At 38.0% G+C, this 19,581-nt stretch overlaps 1 long non-coding RNA gene across 1 annotated transcript; it reads right to left on the reverse strand.

Moving 5' to 3' along the window:
• Positions 1 to 1,983: 1,983 nt before the first annotated feature.
• LOC137872369 (uncharacterized) lies at positions 1,984 to 3,418 on the reverse strand. The gene is made up of 4 exons (XR_011102872.1): positions 3,372 to 3,418; positions 2,420 to 2,485; positions 2,277 to 2,310; positions 1,984 to 2,187 (listed from the first exon to the last, which is right to left on the reverse strand). It is a non-coding gene; the product is annotated as an uncharacterized lncRNA (long non-coding RNA).
• Between the last annotated feature and the right edge of the window lie 16,163 nt (positions 3,419 to 19,581).

Here is a 19,581-nt window from a genome sequence, read left to right on the forward strand (position 1 = left end):
ATAGTGACACCACCTTCTGATTAATTGGCCCCTGAATGCACAGCTTTAAATCACAAAGGTCCTAGACACACACCCACTCATATGCGTATGCAGGCATCTACGACTTCACAAGTATACACTGTACATGTATTAGGTCAAAGCCCCATTTACACTGCATTAAATCTCAAAGTTAGGCCAAAACACCTACTGATCATTCCCCATGAAAGCACTGGTGACCTTGTGTATTGTCATGAGAAGCTGAAGATTATTTTAGAACATCTACACACATGCACACTCTCCTGCCTGGCCTTTTTAAAAAGTAAAAAACTGTACAGCTATTCCTTCTGGATATTCTTTTTTTTAGTTTTCAACAGTGTCAGCCAACCTTTTTTTTTTTTGTCAGATGAACTCAAGAATTCCTTCATCGACACCACCTGTCTTGTTCCAGATGTGTTTATTTGAACTTGTTTTAAATTGGTTGTTATCTTATATACAATCATTCAAAGAAACCCCTCCCAGGTGAAAAATAAATATGCTAAATATATTTAATCTTAGCATACTTGAGTATACTCTAGTATACTTGAAGCCCTACTAATCATCAGTATACTTAAAGAGTGCTATTTTGGAACAACTTATTTTGTACTTAGTAGATTTTAGTTGTGATTAAATACTAGTTATGGACAATTTGAAGTGTATTTAGTATATCTTTTTGTGCTAAATTGGAACAACTTAAAGTATACTTGGTACAATTTAAGTATATGACTATGTATTAATATACATGCTGATAGCCAACTTAAATTATACTTTTTTTGTGTTTTAAGTATATTTGAAATATATTAGGAGTATTTTACAAATATGCAAATATTACAATATTAATATATTTATATTGTGGTAATAGTATACCAAAAGTTATACTTTTGGCTTATTCCAATTACTAAGAAAGCACACTTTCTTATTACTATGCTATATTACTTTGTACACTACATACTTTTACGTCACAATATTATAAATGTATTACCAGTATCCTAAATGCTGAATGAACTTCCCAGATAGTAATCAAACACTTTATTGAAATTCAAATATATTCTTAATATATTATATTTATAATAGTACATTGCAAATACACTGCCAAGAATTGTACTATTTGCAAATATATAAAATGTACCAACATCGTAAATCTAACAATTTGCAAATTAAAACTTTAAACACTTTCAAATTGTAATATAATGCATTTGAGAAATATAAGAAAAATATACTTAAGAGAGCAAAACATGTTCTGATTTAAGTTTACATGGTACATGTATTACTAAACAAAACAGAATGACCATGTTTCAGATTAAAACACAGAAGAACCCTGAACCATCAAAAAGAATTGCACAGCTGCAGACTCTCACTCACTAAATAGAAACACAAACATGATCCACGTTATGTTCCCTTTTGGTTGAACTGCTCATTCATTTCTGTCTGATGATCGCTCGCACGGCCGAGGCACTCGTCTGCGGAGACTCTTGAATAACAGCGTCTGTTAAGAGAAGATACGAGAGATGATGTCACACAGCATATTCATACAACATTTTCTTCTATTTTGACGACACAGGAAATCCTGTTAAACCAATATTATTTTTTGAACAGTAAATCAGGATTAACTTGAGGAACTATATCAATATGATATGCTAATATTCCTACCAGTGCAGGTCAAACATATTTCATCACTGGTGGTGTGTTTACCACGAACATGTGATCTTGCTGCTTTATAAATCACAGAAGCCTTAAATTGTCTACATACGACTCAAATTACCTACCTGTATTGGCCTGCACTTTGGCAACGTCCAGTTGTCTTTTAGGAGGTCCCACTTTCCCAGACTTCCCAGTCAGGGTGGACGGTGGAAGGACCTCCTTTGTGAACACCAGGGCAGCCAGCTCCTGGCAAAAAAGGGTCATGCGTGATCGATTAAACTGTCACTGTGCTGCCAGCCAAGGTGTGCTGTATATGAGAGAACCAATGGAACACAATATACAGTTGGAAGATCTCTACCTACCTATTATGAATTGATAGACATTTTTCACATATGAATATGACGAGCCGGATCTTCCTTCCAGCTCCTCCTCTATTGCTCACGACCATCATTATGTTGCCTGTGTATTTGTCAAGCTGTGCCAGGAACGTGGCTTGACCAAAGTGGTTATACGCATGAATTCTGCATTTACCTGAAAAAAACAGTGAAAGAAATGTTTTATTGTTGTAGCTTGCAATATTTAAGCAATTCATACCTACTTCCTACTGATTTTCCACACACCTTACATTCCCATACGCCCATTCACATATTCTACCTAAAGGAGAAAAAAAAAACAAGGTCAAGATAGAGCCAACATTTCTGCAGAAAACTATGGCTTAGTTCATATAGAACTTATCAATGCCATCATATGTCATGTTACTCACCTGCATTGAGAGGTTGCCTGGACAAGACGTGATCTACTTTGTTGATTTGGCCCCGTAGTGTTGTACCTGAAAGTAATGGAAAATATTACAAGGTTAGTTTTCAACCAGAATGACAAATAACCAGCTGCAGAGGTGCGTCTGCCTGATCTTGCATTGTACATATTTTATTGTATATTATTCCATATTTCGTTGTCAATACACCAAATCACATTCCCTGCATATGAAACCATAACATTAATTGGCAATAAATCGGATTTATTTTATTTATTTTTTCAGGCCACCGCAGTATAACGAGCCACTTATACTGTAATGTCAACCAACTGTGTCTCTGCAGTTTAGCTCGTGCCGAACTCGAGCAGCAGGTGCAGGCAGTTAAGATGTAGGTAGCCTGTGTTAGCAAATGACGCAGCCTGAGCGGTATTAGCATAACCGGCGGTAGCCTAGATAACCATTAGCAGCAGAAGGGCGTTCCGCCTCGGGGCATCGTGAAACGAAGCATAGTATCAGGCGCGGGTTGCGACAAGCCCCGCAGTGCACGACAACCAGCGTTGTTACCTTTCACGCGGTGTTTCTAGCTAGTGCTGAGCCAGATAGCAAGTGCTAGCGAACCACGATGTGACTATAGCCACATGGTGGAAGTTAGCCGTTGACGCACGCAGCCTGAGCGGCAGCAGCTTGGTGAGTAGAGTGTTCTCTACCGAAGGTCCTCTGCTTTGGAAGCAACGTCGCGACGAAGCCAGAGTATTTCACAATCAGCGCAACTATGCTAACCGGCGCCAAAGCCGCTAGCTCGTGCTAACTCACATAGCAGGCCATTCAGCACCCTCGGACACGTGCTAACCTAAATTCACCAACCTCTCAAATATAATTGTCAAAAGAACCATATCCGTCTTCGTAAAACAAATACTTCTAAAATAACATGTTACTTAAGATGGCAAATGATTGGACTTACCTTATAACTTGGTCCTGCTCGGTCGGTCAGAATTTGATCAGAATGCCAAGTCCACGCTCAGTCACGTGTCATGTTGGTGAAGTGACTCCTTATGCAGAGCGTCACGTGATGATTCAGTCACATAAAGTTTACTTGATTTGCCTACATTCAGGTTATACATATTTTCAGGTTATTGCATATTTACTTAATGTTTAAGTGTTTGAATGAATAAACTTTTGATTTCATACAATTCAGCTACATTTTACTTAAAAATATTATTGAATGATTATGAGTGTAGCTATTTGTGTACTTTATACAATTTTGATAATTTAAACAATTGGAAAGGTTATAAAGGGGCTTTCGGTGCATCATTCTTCTAATACACATAATCAATAATAATTAACATTTTCCTCAAGAAATATACACATAATGTACTGAAATATAAGCATGAATAAGATGTACTAAAACGGCAAGATATCAAAATAGTTTAAAAATGTGCATCCGGTGCATTTGTTTCAATGGTAATTTAGAGCATACATTTTGAAATATAAAAAAATATGTTTGAAAACAAAGTTCAAAGAAGTACATTTAAGTAATTGCACAGAACTTTCACTTAAAGTATATTTTTTTATAATATATTTCTTGAAAGTATACTACAGTACAATTATTTTAAAGTGTGTTAAAAGTTGAATTTTGAAAATAGGTGAAAGCGTAACTTTTGTATACTTTTTATATATTTACAGAAAGTACAATTCTTTGATAGTATATTTGCAGTGTACTATTGAAAATGTCAGTTTATTTTAAATACAAAAAAGTACATTTTTTTTTCGCCTGGGCTGGGGCACCCCTATTTGGGAATCACAAGTCTAAAATATATATATTATATTTTTTAACCTTTTGTTGTTATCTTGCATCTACCTCTTTATGTTTTTGACCATTATTTCTCTAAGGTAATTAATTTGGTTGTCATACAACCACACAAGCTGCATTATGCTTGCTTGACTTCAGAGCAAGCATAGCAAACACACACACACACACCTACACCAAGACAACTCTATGAACACAAAGAAAAAAAGATATACAACTACAGAAAAAAGTCCTGGAATCCAAGGGAATCTGATATCAAATTCCTTTTACTTTTTCCCCATTAGTGACATATACAAACACACATGAATTGTCTTGCTTATTGTACAAGGTTAGGGCATACATCTCAGCAGCCATTGTTTTGACATCAATTGCTTGGATCTGATCTAAGAAAACACAGGCTCTTCCTTGTCTCTGGTCCTCTCACATGCTAGCAGCACTCAACCATCTATTCCCTGCTCTAACTTCTTCAGCCCTGCCCCCACCTGCTGACGTATTGATAAAGGTATTGCCCATGAAATATCAGGTCCTGTCTTCCAGTTATTGATTGTTTTCAGTTTGATAATACATAAACGTAGAGACTTGCGCTTGTCAGCCGTGCTCTAAAATAAATGCAGCCATAGATTTCCAATTAAAGGTGGCTGGCAGAGCTATTAGTTAGCTCTAAAGGTAGCTGTCAGCGAGCGGAATAAGCAGGGCTCTATAACTAACATGATAAGGCGGCTGTGAGAGGTGTATTTATCCAGCTCTGGACACGCAATCTCACCACCAACAGCGTAGACATAAGGAGCACTATATAGAGTGTTAGGGTTGGGCAACATTGTGATACATACCATGAAACAATGGGGATCTGGCAAGACTTTATACTGCTTCTGCAGACACACTTTTAATACAGTGCTGCAGTAGAATATCAGAGCATTAAAGGAAATGTTGTAAATCAACAGGCAAATCTGCTTCATGGCAATATTGGATTAACAGGATATGTGCATCAATGTGATAAAAAGCCTAGATTTAATAGGTATTTAATTCACTGAATAAGGCCCCCTATTCAGACAGTGAGGTACGGATGAAAGTTGACCTTTTCATAAGATCCATTTTTGTTTAAAAGAGAAGGATGTAACCTATCGCCAGTGTCATGCAACCAAAACCAACTTCAAATTAAGACGCACTGTTTGGTTGTATGTAGAACTGAACATGTATCTGAAACTGATCATTTCAGTCCTTTTTCAAGCAAAAACACCACACATCATCTGCTTCCACCTTCCTAAAAGTGAGGATATCATCATTTTCTCTGTTTTATATCATTGCAATTGTAATTAGCAAATCGTTATATTCTTGACTGTTGGTCAAAAACAAACCAAGTAAATTGAAGTTGTCACCTCTGATGTATTTTTTTTCAGTTTTTTACATTTTATAGACTAAAAGATAAATGAAAATAATAGTCAGATAAATCAATAATGAGTATTTGTTGCAGCTCAATCTGTAAGGCAAGCAAAAATGTTTGGTAAACTACAGTATTCACTCTTCTGTTAAATATTAGATATTACACACATCTGTATCTTGAATGCGTGGAGCCATCATGTTCCATCTGATTCAAGGACTGATATTTGAGTTGCGTGCCCAGAAATGCCCTTTCTGTGCATTACTTTTGTACTGAGATGTTATTTGTATTTTTTTGGCATGTTACCTCAAATACATTTTTGCACTCTCCTGTGACCTCTCGCATCAAAATGGCATTTAAACCCCCAGGACTTCCACAGCTAACTTTTGTTTTTTGGGTCATAGCACCATTATTAGTAAACTGCCAGAAATGGCAGAGAATCGGGTGTTCCTGCTAGAAGCAGCATAATGAGCCTTAAAATCAATGTATTGAAAGTCACATATCGTTTTCATTTGAATATATGTGTCATTTGAACATTTAGTTGACCAGAAAACTGAATATCTGCCTTCATGCAAGACTCAGTCTAGACAGAGAGGACAATGTGTGCCCGATCACTTAGATAGATCACATAATAAAAATGATCTAAAGTCTGAAATCGGCTGGAAATGATTGTCAAGTGAGGACGATGGAGAGACAAAGGAAGCGTGGAAATTAACAAATGAGTTAGGGCAAGTGTAGAAGAGAGCACTGAGATAGCCATAGAGAATTTGAAAGAAAGGAGAAAGTCAGACAGAACAACAGAGAGTGTGTATCTATTGGGAGGAGTGTCCCTTATCACTCTGTTGCATGGCATTGGCTGTCACACCCATCTCTGGATAACAAGGCACTTACAGCTTCATTTCAGCCATTCCTCAAAAAAAAACTGCCAAGCTTTGGCAGAAGAATCCATACAGCTTTAGCCTTACAGACCCTCTTACAGGGTCCAGGATCATTCTCCACCAGAAGACAATTATTTCCTTAAATGCATCAATCTGGTGCACTTTGAGGGCAACTAAGAGGCTAGATGTAAACAATGTTGTGCTCTCGCAGTGGAATGTACATTTATGCTACTCAAGTACTGTACTTACGTACAATTTTGAGATATTTGTAGACGTCACTGATATCAGTGACGTGCGGTGAGGTTCGTGGCTGGTGAGGCACTGACTGCACACTACATAAGTCAGATTTACAAATATATGAACCCAATAGAGTAGTTTAAATCACCATTCAATTGGCAGCTTGCACATTGATTACTGGTTGTTTTTCATATTTCATATCAGCATTCTTTACACACACATAGGTAAAGTACATATTTGATTCCACCGGGAGCGTTTCAGAAGCGGAGCACCCGCGAAAATCGTGAGATTCCGCGATAATCTGCGTAACAACCACGGATGTATAAAGAGAACAACAAATACATAAAAGGTTACTTTACCTGTTTGACGTTGAAATGCTGTTGATTTGGTCATATTTCCCTGTTTTTTTTGACATTTTTAAAGCTTAGATATAGAATCTTACATTTTTGTGGTCAAGAAGAAGAAGAGAAGTGTAGAAGAAGAACAACGACAGAACAAGCATAAACCCGACCCGTGGGCTCTCGCTCGCCCTCTTCTTTGATGCAGAGTAGTGTTTGCCTCTCTGTGCTTTTTCACTGCGGTTTAATGTCAGATCAGCAACACTAAATATGTTCTACACATACGTGAAATACAGTACATATTCTATGTAAAGAAAGGACATATAATAAAAGTGTCTACAAATATTACAGTGGTGACAAACAATGAGAAGTCACGCGCTCAACTCAGTTAGTGAGAGATTCACAATCTGAGGTGAGGCACCAGTAGCTCGTCGCTGCCTCACCTCACTGTCTCCTCTGTTTGAACAGGACATGCGCTAATTCAATGTGTTTTTAGCGGGGTTTCCCTATTGAAGAACACAACTTGATCTTAAAAACAAGAGTAGCCCATACTTCAGAAGCTTCTAAATATGTCTCTCTCTCTGCCAGCTGTGTTGGAATATTCATCTGAATCCCGGTCACACACAAACACAGATATATAATGTATAATCTATACTCAGATCACATAAAGATGAATACACTTCCAGCCACACAAACAAAAGTGTCACTCACTTCTTGAGTACAGCTCCTTCATCAAGCCTACATTTTATGGAGACTCCTGTTGTCATGGAAACGATAAGTTTGAAGCATTAACCCATTCCATCAGGCCGCACTACCCTCAGAGCTGTCTCCCTCCCACCTTCTCTCTCTCTCTTTTTCCCTCCCACCTTTTCTTTCTCTCTCCATCCCCCTATCTGGCACACACACACACAAGCGCACACACACCGAAAACTAATCACCACTTTCTTCACAAATCCCTCCTCATAGATCTCTCGTTGCTCTCTGGGGACTCTCCACAGCGTATTAATCAACGTAATTGAAATAGTTGATTACATCACTTCACGCCTCATCCCAGTTTAAGGGACTGTGTATGCAGCGAGCGTTAAGGACGTAGTAAAATAACACTGAAATGCTGTGGTGTATGTGCATATCTGTGGCTAAAAGGCATTAGCGCTGATGCCATAAAACAGAACAGTCGACATAATAACTGCAACTGTCTCCACTTTAGAGCCATTACTCACACTTCTTTTGAAGGAAGGAGCAAGGGCATTAATACTTTGACACGCACTCGTAACACACCAGATAATCCCTGGTAGCCAAGTTTGTAGAGTGCTGGTGTGTGAAGTCACAAGGCCATGGTGCTTGAGAACAAATATAGTACTAATTTCCTGTTAGATGCTATAAATATAATGTATATTGTGTACTAGGACACATTGCATAAAATATCAAGAACTCATCTAGGGGCAAAACTGTCATGTTAAAAAGGTTGGTGACCAATGTAAAACCTTTATAATGTACCGTATGTAAACAATTTGGGTACAAATATGCTCTTCTGATTCAGATTGGTGGTTTGGAATGACAATAAGGTCCACACAGATGCAAACAGACGTGCACATGCTGGCACACACAAACACAGTTGGCCTTGAGAACTCCTTTTTCACATCTATTCACAACCTCACACACACTATCTGAAACACTTGAATGTCCGTGAATCCTTTTTTCTATGCTTTACATTTTGCCACACTTTCATTTTGGTAGGGAAGGTGAATCTCAAGAAAGGATAAAATATGCATTTTGGAAACTGAAAGATGCTTGTTTTTTGGTTACGTTACCTCTCATGATGGCAATGTCCTCTCTTTTGGTCAGTCAATGGTCACACAATGTTTCCTAGTAACTGTGGTGATTTACAACGAGGTTCATTTTTGTTTTTTTTAAGTCAAATGACAGCTATTATGATGGATTGCCACAAAATGAGGTTCAGATGTTCATGTTCCCTTCAGGATAAATTGTAATAACTTTGATGAATTTTTCATCTAACCTCATTATCAGGTTATCATTTGGTTTGTCAAATACTTGGCTTATGAATTAAAACCTGCAAAAAAGAATCACATGCCCATCAGCCTCAGCTGTACTTTATGTTTAGTGCTAATTAGCATATATGTTTGCATCATGCAAACAAGCTCAATTTAGATGAAGCGCATGCTAAACAGTATAACTGCTAAACATCAGACTATTAGCATTGTCTATGTGAGCATATTAGCATGCTTACGTTAGCGTGTAGCTCAAAACCTCACTGTGCTTATAAACAGCATCAGAGAGCTGCTAGCATGGCTGTAGATTCTTAAGCTGTGTACTTTTTCTTTTACTGTCAGTACCGACTGCAGCTGTTCTTTTGGACATACTAGTACTTCCTAATAACATGGCACCTTGAACGTTGACCCTCTTACTCATATATCTGCTGTGCAAAGGACTGTGGGTCAGAATAGCCAAAAAAGAATGCTTGCTTACATAATGCAAAATGTGACCCAATATATTAGAACATCCTGGTATTTTTGGCATTCTGCATTTGATATACTATGTATTGGGATAGACTAAATATTTTTTCTGGCATACTATGGTGGTATGGGAATTGGAACGCAAATTCTGTCCAGTATTAGATTATATGTTAACATTAAAGTAGTACATAAAGTTGGTGCAAAAAAGGACTAACAATAAAAAAATACCTTTTAGCGAGCAAGATTTGAAAACTGTAAAATCACAAAATGCTTCATGCAGGCTTTCACATTTGTAGAGCTTGTTTTATGTGCACTTAATGCACTCCCACTGTGTGTTTGTAACACTAAAAATGAGCAAAGAAATAGGTAATCCCTCTCGTAGGGTGAAAGTACTGTATTTATTCACATTCCCTCTTCCATTTCCACTCCCAATTCATCTTCCTGGTATCGATTTCTGGCTTTATACTATTTTTCAGAAGACCACAACCACTCAGCCATGACCTTTGGCTTGTAATGTCTCTATGCCTCACAAGTAGCGGGGTAATTGCTCTTTTTTATACGTACATGCCAACGCAGGGATATAACCATGATTTCTGGAGTCTTTTTCGTAATCCTAAAAAGACATACTTACTGAAATAATTACTTATGGTCCTCAAGGGTATACAAGTTGCTCTCAATTTAAGTGAATAAACTTGAATTATGAATAAAACACACACATTGAGGAGATATTGAGTATGAATATGTAGAAAACTGTGTTAATGCCATTGTAACCATGTAACAATGTTGTTAGCAAGTAGTTTAGCCTGTAGCAAACTTTGCACCGTAACATGCAAAGAAAATGAAGCACAGAAGAGAAATGCTGTATGTACTATGGTAGTAAAAGTGTTTTCCCCAGGCTTTTGAATACTTCAAATGGACTAGTTGTTTGACACATCATCAAATGGTGGATACATTTTTTGCTCTTGATTTATAACGAAAAAAAAGAAAAGCGGTTTTGGCCAGAGAATTGATCGTTCTCTTAAAATAGCTGGAAGGTTTTCACTGTAAAGTTGCGGCAAAAAGTGTTTGCTAACAAAGCAGAGGGAAGTGTATCTGCTCAGAATGCAGTTGGTAGTACATAACATACAATTAATGTAGAGAGAGAAAATGTCTAGATGAGTGGAGAGTGGAGTCCATGGCACGTATGCATATTGTCAGTTCAGAAACCTGTTTGTGGCCAAAATACACTGACTGCAAAACTGCTCCAGTTAAGCATTGGCAATATGTGTATATTATATTGATATCATGAAATCATACTTGATCATCTAAGACAATCTAGCTTCTTAGATTTTGGATATTGCAATATTGCATAACATTTATGGTCTGGCACTAAGTTTCTAGTCGCGCAGTTATTTGGGATGGGATATACTGTATATACATGTATAAATATCCCATCTGGGAAAATACAACAACAAAAATGCACCTGTGCTTGTCATTACTGCTGCGATTTTAGCAATTTCCCTTGGGATGAATAAAGTCTTTTTGAGTTTCACTCTTGTATATTCACCTCTTCCACTGAGTGGAGAGGTGGCCATAACTGAGACCAGAATTCCATTTGAGCATTAAAAAAAGATGAATCAACAACACGTCATTTATAGGGAAGTGGATATTCAGCACACATCTTTCAGCCGACAATTTCTTGTGGACAGCTTTGCATTTTTTTGACACTTGCAGCATTATGTATAATGCATGTCCATTGAGATATGGACATATTCTGCAAGCATTATGCCTCTGGCTATGTTCATTATTTTTGTGTGTATGTGACTGTGTGTCACTGGGCAAGTGTTTGTGTGTGTGTGTGTGTGTGTGTGTGTGTGGGGGGGGGGGTGATGGACTTTGTTTTGCTGCAAATTCTTGCAGTCAACAACAAAAAGCACATGCATGCACACAAAAAAACAACTCCTCAACGGTTCTAATTACATGACAAATGAGCGTTGTGAGTATACACTAGCACCTATCACGCTGTGCTGGATAAATAGGCCGATAGTTTAACTATATCAATCAATTGTCCTTGTTCCTCAAGTAGCTTTTGAATGCAGCTCAGATATAAAGAACATTACTGAGAAGTAAAAGAGAGAACATTAACAGAGTGCGCTGATGACACTTAACTATAGACCAGTGCCGCCCAGCTGCAACTATAACCTGATGCACAAACGGGTTAAAACCATCATTTACCAAGAGCTGCAGTGTATGCGCAAAACAGGCAACTGAGTCCCCAGTTCACCAGTGTATTGCCAGGCTTTAACAAGTGTCGAGAGAGAGAGAGAGTGTGTGACGAGTATGACGTTAGAAGTAACGTTATAGCTGTGAACATAGCAATGCGGTGTGTGGGCAGTTTATTTGTTGGTGAATAAACTCCTGAAGATCCATGCCCAGTTCTCGTGTCATGTTTGATGTCTGATGATTAAAGTGTATGTGGATAGGGTTAGTTGGCAACTATTATGGCTCAGGCACACTTAAGGTGGGCTGACCTTTACGGTGGACCAGCTGTTCTTCTTTAGGTGATAAGCCACTTGTTTTTTTCTAAATGTGAATTATTAACATCCCAACTGCAAATTATGCTTGGTTTGTATGAAAAGGAAAACAGAGTTGAGTGCAACAGATTCATGTTGTATATCAAATGTGTTGCAGTCAGAGAGTGAGGAATCTGATTCAAATATAACTGCTTTCTAAGTAATTGTTAAAACTATAATGATATTATGAAGCACAGATATCAGGACTTGGTATTGGCTAGTGCCCACATTTAAGTACTTGTAATTGGTCTGAAAAACAGTGGTATCCATAGCGGTGCATCCCAAATTAAAAGTATTGGATAAATGGTGAAATGGTTAAGACAGCTAAATGAAATGGATATATGATGGAAATAGTTAGCTAAATGTAACAAATTCATGCTTGAAATTGTTTGCAAAAACTAATACGAAATGGTTGCAAAGTAAGGTAAACATAAGAGATAAATGGTTGAAATTGCTGGCTAGATGTAATGAATATGTGGTTGAAATATCGAACGCCAATGAATATGTGGTTGAAATAACAAGCTAAAGAGAATAAATAAATAGTTCAAATAGTTAGCTAAAAGTAACTAATACATTTTTTTTATTATTTCACTGTTAATAGCATGACTTAAACTAAATATCAAATACAGTTTAATTGTATGAAAACATATTTTACCAATTTCCACTTTTCTCTTGGGCCCGAGAGCCCCCGCATTATCGATCACATCATAAACCAGCTCCTTACTTTGAGATGTTCTGCAGCAAAAACAAATATGATTCTGTTCATGTTTACTGTCTATCTGTTCATCGAACGCCGCTCTGTTTGAATACAGCGCTGCAGCTGAGCTCATGTGCCTCGTGTGCCTGCTAGCTGAAGGGGGATGGTTATACGTCTCAGCAAATCGGATTTTAGAAATTTGACACTTGGGTATTTTTTTTATTCTGATTGGCTAACGACTCTGTCAATCAAAGTCACGTTGGGTTGTCTCAACAGAGCAGGCTGTGACGCGTCTATGGAAGGTTCATTGGGTCAAACCGGCCCTTCACACATTCTGTAAGGCTCTGGAAGAGAAAAAAACTGGAATTCAGACAAGAAAATCCCATGGATGACAGACATAAACAGTCTCAAAGAGGATCCAGCCTCTCTAAATGATGCCAAACTGCTGTATTTGGATAGATTGAACACTATTAGTGATAAAAGAAGTGAAATATATAATTATATAGTATATAAAATTACAATGGAACAGCTGGAACAAAATTACATTTTGGTTGACCTCGTCTGACCTCTCTCTACTGAAACAACTCTAGCTCTTAAACGCTTCACTTTATCAAAGAAAAAAATTGTTTAGAGACCCTCAACATATAGTTCTATGATCTGGGAGAGCTTGAAAGCTTGGATCTACATGATTTCTAAAAACAAATATCCTGACATTGCTTTTTTTTTCAGGCGAAAATTTGAATTTTCAATTTGTGCTGTGTGCCATTTTAATTTACTCTTAACCAGTAACATATATACTGATATTTACACATATCAACACATCTCACAAGTGTTAGGGTTATATTAATACCAAAAGTATTAAAATAGCCCTTACAGATGCAACGCTACACTCATTATCGTATGGGTATGCTATTTTCGAGCTGAGGCCTAAAAATAGGGCTAGGGTGCAAGAGGTTTTAATTAAGGGTGGTGTTAATGAAGGGGTACTTCAGGTCATCTGACAGGCCAGTGAGGTCCATCAAACAGAACCGATTGGGAGTCATTGCTATGGACAATTGTTTTTGTAGCAACGTATTTTGTTGAAATATTCTTTGCTTCACATACAGTCTCTCTGATATATAAGTTGTCCTGAAACATCTTCACCTCCAGAGCTCTTTTAGGATAACAGCAAAGTAACATTTTTCTAAACATTGCATAACTGCAATCAAACCCTGAAGTGTTTGAACAGCAAATGATTGCTTGCAAAACAAGATGATTTGACAACAACAGTGGCATTTTAGCAGGTGTGGGAAATAAACACAGTCTAATTAGGGCAGGACACTGGAAGATTGATGTGGAAACAGTAGACAGATTCAGCCACCTGTTTCCTCAGCATTTTCCATTGCCAGTCCCTCTCAGCATCCACTCTGCAATCACAGGCAAGGTTAAGATATTCAACTCTAATGAAAATCAGGAAGCTGACATCACGTCAAGCTGTATTTTATCATGCTGTGACATATTCCATCATATCAGCATAAAATCAACTGTCGTTTGACCTCTCTTGCATCGCTCCGGCAGGATTTTGGCAGATGCGTTGCGGGAAAAAAATGAGAAAGTGAAGAAACGGAAGAAACTGGAGCGAGTGGATTATCATACTGACAAAAAAGAAGCTGGACTGTTGATGGCTGAGACTCTATGCCAATGCAAGAGACGATCGTTTTTTAAAATTGAAAAAGGTTGGAATGATTAACAAGCCACTTGAAAACATAAATTTTAAGTAGCCTAACCTTAAGCCAGAAGGCTGATATATTGTTGTGAATTAAAATGTCACTAATACCGACGCCCTCAGGTGATCGTAGACTGGCTTACTTTTTTTGGGGTGGGGGGGGTGGAGGCATAATGCAGATGGTGAAAATTAAACTGTCACTCACTTAAAACCCTGCGATTCATAGTTACACATTTTTATGAATAGCAATGACAGATTGCTGCAAGAGCATTCCGGAAGATTTGATGGCTCCGGAGTAATGGCACTGTGAGAGGAATCTGTTGCTGCAGCGTCATAAATTTTAAGCACAGCGAATTCCTCAGCTTGTGGCGTTTTACATTTCGGATCATGGTACGATCATGATGCAATGAGCTCCTCGCGAGTAGAACGATGCAATTGGGTTGAGAGTGCGCGCCTCTAAAAAAAACATAAAAGGTAATTGATGCACACAGATAATATACTGAGTGCCAGTTGATTTATACAGTGCGAGGAGGTTGGAGGTCATTTCTGACCGCTTCTCTCTGAAGCATAGAAGTAGCAGGATTTAGTGGTCCCCTTAATTAATTTGAAACGTGAAGATTGGTTGCTTCTCTCCTTTTTATATCAGTAAAATATTACATATTTATAATAAAATCAGACATCAAATATATCCAAATCAATACCTTTGGATTTTGCAGCTCTATGTATTAGTTACAACAACCCAGGAGACACATGGCCAGAACAAACACACCAGCAGGGCAATCAGGCTTTTTTGCTGAGATTTTAATTTTTTCCACCTTGCTCCTCCTCTCATTCCCTTCCACTACAATTCCCTCGCTACTGTACAGTCACTGCACAGCACAGCTTAAATCTCTGTCGAATTCTTAAGCACTTATTACAGAGTTCAAGGGACGTAGCGCAATAATATTGAGCGTGTGTGTTCACATGAGGTAAAACAAAGGGAATGAGAGCAGCATGTGTGTGTGCACGCACATGCCTATGTATACGTGCGCTGGAGTGTGTGTGTGTGTGTGTGTAAGAAAAAAAAACGTCTACGTGCCAAAATGAAAAGAGCAATGAGATCAGATGCCTCTAGGCACAATGGTGGGAAGAGACAGAGGAAATAGAACATTTCTTATTCCATCCTTATCTTCACTTGAACTCTACAACCTCCCTTTCAGATGCAAATGCAGCATGATTCAAAGACGGGTCAACTTGTTCATCCTGTGTTTCACGCTCTGTGCCCCAATGAATAAAGATGCAGTTCAAATGTCCACTGCTCCTAACATGTGCCACAAATGGTGATGGACATTTGAGAGCACATAAGCGGGGAGACTGAAATAGAGACTGAATGGTTGCACCGAAGTAACACGTTGACTATTCGGATTGAGGCCGGTCTTTTAAACCACTCTAACCGCACCATAATGGGCTCATCGGCAACAGCTTAAAAAAAAAACAGGAATTTGGCTAAATAAGGTGTTTTGCTGGTTAATTCAACAGCCGCTGCAGGACATTTGATGTATTTCACCCCCAATTTTTAATTAAAACGGATAATAAACAATCAAATAAAAGGTAACCTGCTGACGATACAGAGGAACAACATGTAGTAATAATAAACCTGTTACGTCGCATGCCAAGACACTCTGTTTCAGCATGTGATCATTTTCAATAGCAGGATCAAGGGACATTCAAGCAATGGAGTTGCAATCTGGGAGTGGTAAATTTGAAATATGATACCATTTATTAACAGGCAGGTCGAGGATTATAAAGGACACTATGGAAGACAACTTTATGAGTGTAATAGTGTAATACCAACTATAGCAATACATGTTGTTTTAAACCTTTCCCTGTTATTGTGTAGTAAATGTTTGTTAAGTTTGAGTTGTAAGCACAATAAATTACTAATTGATGCCCGTTTGCCATCTTTCATTAATTTAGTTTGAATCCTAGGTTCTATGAGCAAAAAATAAATAGTGCATCAGACACAAAATATGGTTGAATCATATTTCTGCTTAATCTTGTGAGTAAAGAAGGCATTTTACTAGCGACTTGACTTTTATCTGTGATTACCAACAGTCTTCGAATGTGTTTGGATATTTTGTTTTTCATTTGTCAAGTGAGCTTACAAATAACTTTTTAAAAAGGTAGTTACAGGTGAGTAGACCCCACCATATATGGCCGATGAGTACAGTGCTGCATTTCCTTGTGAATGCATTCACAACCTGAATAACTGTCAACATGTTTTATTCTTTATATAGGTTGAAGCAAACCAACTGAACAATGCCGCAATAACAGCCTGTTTTGTACATTTCTGTGGGGCCCTGTGCTGACAGCAAAGTGACTGAGAGCTAGAGATCCAAAACTATTCTTACTTTTGTGCAAAAGCTGACACAGAAATCAAACAGACAATATTACCCTGTCAAATAACATAACACACAACTTTTGGATTCTATTTCAGGACAAACTTGTGAATAATGCATGGAGGATGTTGACTTTTAAGTGTCCACAACATCTGCAGAAAATTAAGAATACACTTTTTTTTTAATTGCTGAGGTCATGAATTTGCTTTTATTGCTTGAGAGGAATAATTGTGAAATATTTTTAAGCTGTTAAGTGTTTATTCAATCAGTTGTTTTGCATTTGGGAGTAGCATCATGATTGCCTTCTCTGGAGCAGGATACAGGCGCTGTGTGTTCAGTTCCAGCAGCATGTTTACAAAGAGCCGTCAGTTTGTCTTTACAATTAGCAAATATAACAAACACACAATGATCTGCAGGGAGTACATTGAGGGAATCGCTTTGATGACTGACTATCATATTTCATCAGCACTTCTCAGTGTTCAGCAGTCATCTTCCCAAATAATATAATCATCTGCTGTCTTTGGTTTGCACCGTCTCCATTATAAACCAAAGCATCCTTCAACTAGAAAACCCCACCCCCTGCATCACCTTTTGATCAGAGCCACTCAACATTAATTGAGCCATGATTTACTTGTAATAGCTCTGATTAGCATGATGATTAGCATGTTTCCTCTTTTTCCATTTAGTTATCAAATCCACACCTGGTCACTTTGTGTGTGAGCCCACATTGACTATAGAAGAATTGCTCAACTAATACAAACATTGTAATTAAGACCTTTGCATTCACTGAATGATTAACTCTCTTTCAATTTACATGCCATGTAGCAACTCATATTGCTACTGATTAAATCAGAATATCCCATTTCGGCAGTCAATCCATTTCATCTCAACCTTAACCATTTTGCTTAACAACTTTCGTGGGGCTTTGCTCTTTCCTTTTCCTTTTATTTGCTGTCTCCATGCTTCATCTCACCAAATATATATTTTTTAAGAACAAAGCGAACACAAACCAAAATGGACATTTGACGCCATTCTCCAGAGATATGTCAGGTTAGGTGAAAATCTTGTCATTGCTGGTCTCCAGTGGTTTAACTTTTCAGTGATGTCACAGGTGTCCTGCTGGACCCTGTGACATCACTGTTGGGTGTGGTTACAGGTGCAACAAATCAAATCGGATGTAGTCAGATGAACAACAAGCTTGAAACTTGTAACCAGAGAGGGCAGCAAAACACTGCTTTTCAGGCTGGTGTTAAGTTACTCTTTAATGGATAAGAGTGGTATTGATCTTCTCATCTAACTCTCTGCAACCAGTCATGGCTGCATGCCCAAGGAACACTTGTGGTTGCGGTGACTCACACTTTCTCATTTATGTATAGTGTTACATGGCCATTTGTTTCTTGAGTTTGAATGAAGTGTGTTTGATGGTGCTCTACAGCAGTGTTTGTATTCAATCAATCACAAAATGCAGCAGTGGTCGTTGCAGTCATATATGGCAGATATCTGCAGTCTACTGAGTGCACCTTTCTATTATTTACTTTTGCTTGCTTCCCACACAAGATAAATGTAAAAAAAAATAATTAAATTATATAATTATAATTATATAAAACTGAGTTGTTATTATTATTATATCAATTAGCCTACTATATATTCATTCATTCAAGCAGAAGCTTTACTTGTAATAAAGCAAAACTTGTCTTGCCATTGTGTGAGGCACGAAGACAGGTCAACACACTGCTGAGAGCTCTATTTAAATTTAAGAGGTTCACAATCAGTCGATGATGAATGCAACCTCTGCACCAGTCCCAATTACCAACAACACTGGACTGCATCTGCACAATTATGGGGTTTTGTATTTTAATATTAGGTAAGCTGTCAGCTTGCAATTCATTTGAAATAGACTGTAACAGATTGCACTGCATTAAAATAGAAGCAATACCTTTTACCAATAGGAAAGTTAAAATATCATAGTATAAAGTGATGAAATGGTTTTTGCCCTTCATTTAAAGACCCAAACACTCCTTAATCTCTCCTAAAGTTTGAGGCGAGTTAGTCCTTCACAGGAGGTAAAGCTCCCCTGAACTTTAATAATGGGACTGACAAGTAGAAGAAGAATGGATGACCATTTGTCTTCAAACGGTTTGCCCTCTTGCTGGTGCAGTGACACAGCAGGGTGTGTAATGAAGAGGGTGTGAGGCTGGACATCCAGTATCACTCTCAGATATGTGACTCAGTGATAATGAGATTTTTTTGGGGGGGCCTGTGTCATTCCCGTTCCCCAGCATGTGTCTGTCAGTGGCTCGGAGGAGCCGATAATGACATTCAGCGGTCCCGCTAAGGACTGGCGATTAAGGGATTGAAGACGCACTGCAGCATGAACATAAACCTTCAGTGCATAAAGCTGTATCAAGATTGCACAATGTCCGGGGAGAATGTAGTCATCCTGTATCATAATGTCTTCATATTTTCTATAATGACTGAGCAAATCATCTGATGAGGCTGAAATATGGACACAAATTGAAGCAAAGTAGTGAGGAGGAAAGAGAGTGATGGAATGACAAGAGCATAAAGTAGGCATTCAGAGTTTGCATGTCACTGGCTTGATAATAAAATATGATTTTATTGTCAACCTAAGGTGGGAAAATATCATTTGTTTGTCTCATCATGACATACAAAATCAGCACAAAAAAATAACGTATAAGAGACTAAATGGGGTCTACATTTTGGATA

The sequence above is a fragment of the Cebidichthys violaceus genome, unplaced genomic scaffold (genome assembly GCF_023349555.1).
Source record: "Cebidichthys violaceus isolate CVI_PGR_0920_01 unplaced genomic scaffold, fCebVio1.0.p SCAF_16, whole genome shotgun sequence".
NCBI classification, from domain to species: domain Eukaryota; kingdom Metazoa; phylum Chordata; class Actinopteri; order Perciformes; family Stichaeidae; genus Cebidichthys; species Cebidichthys violaceus.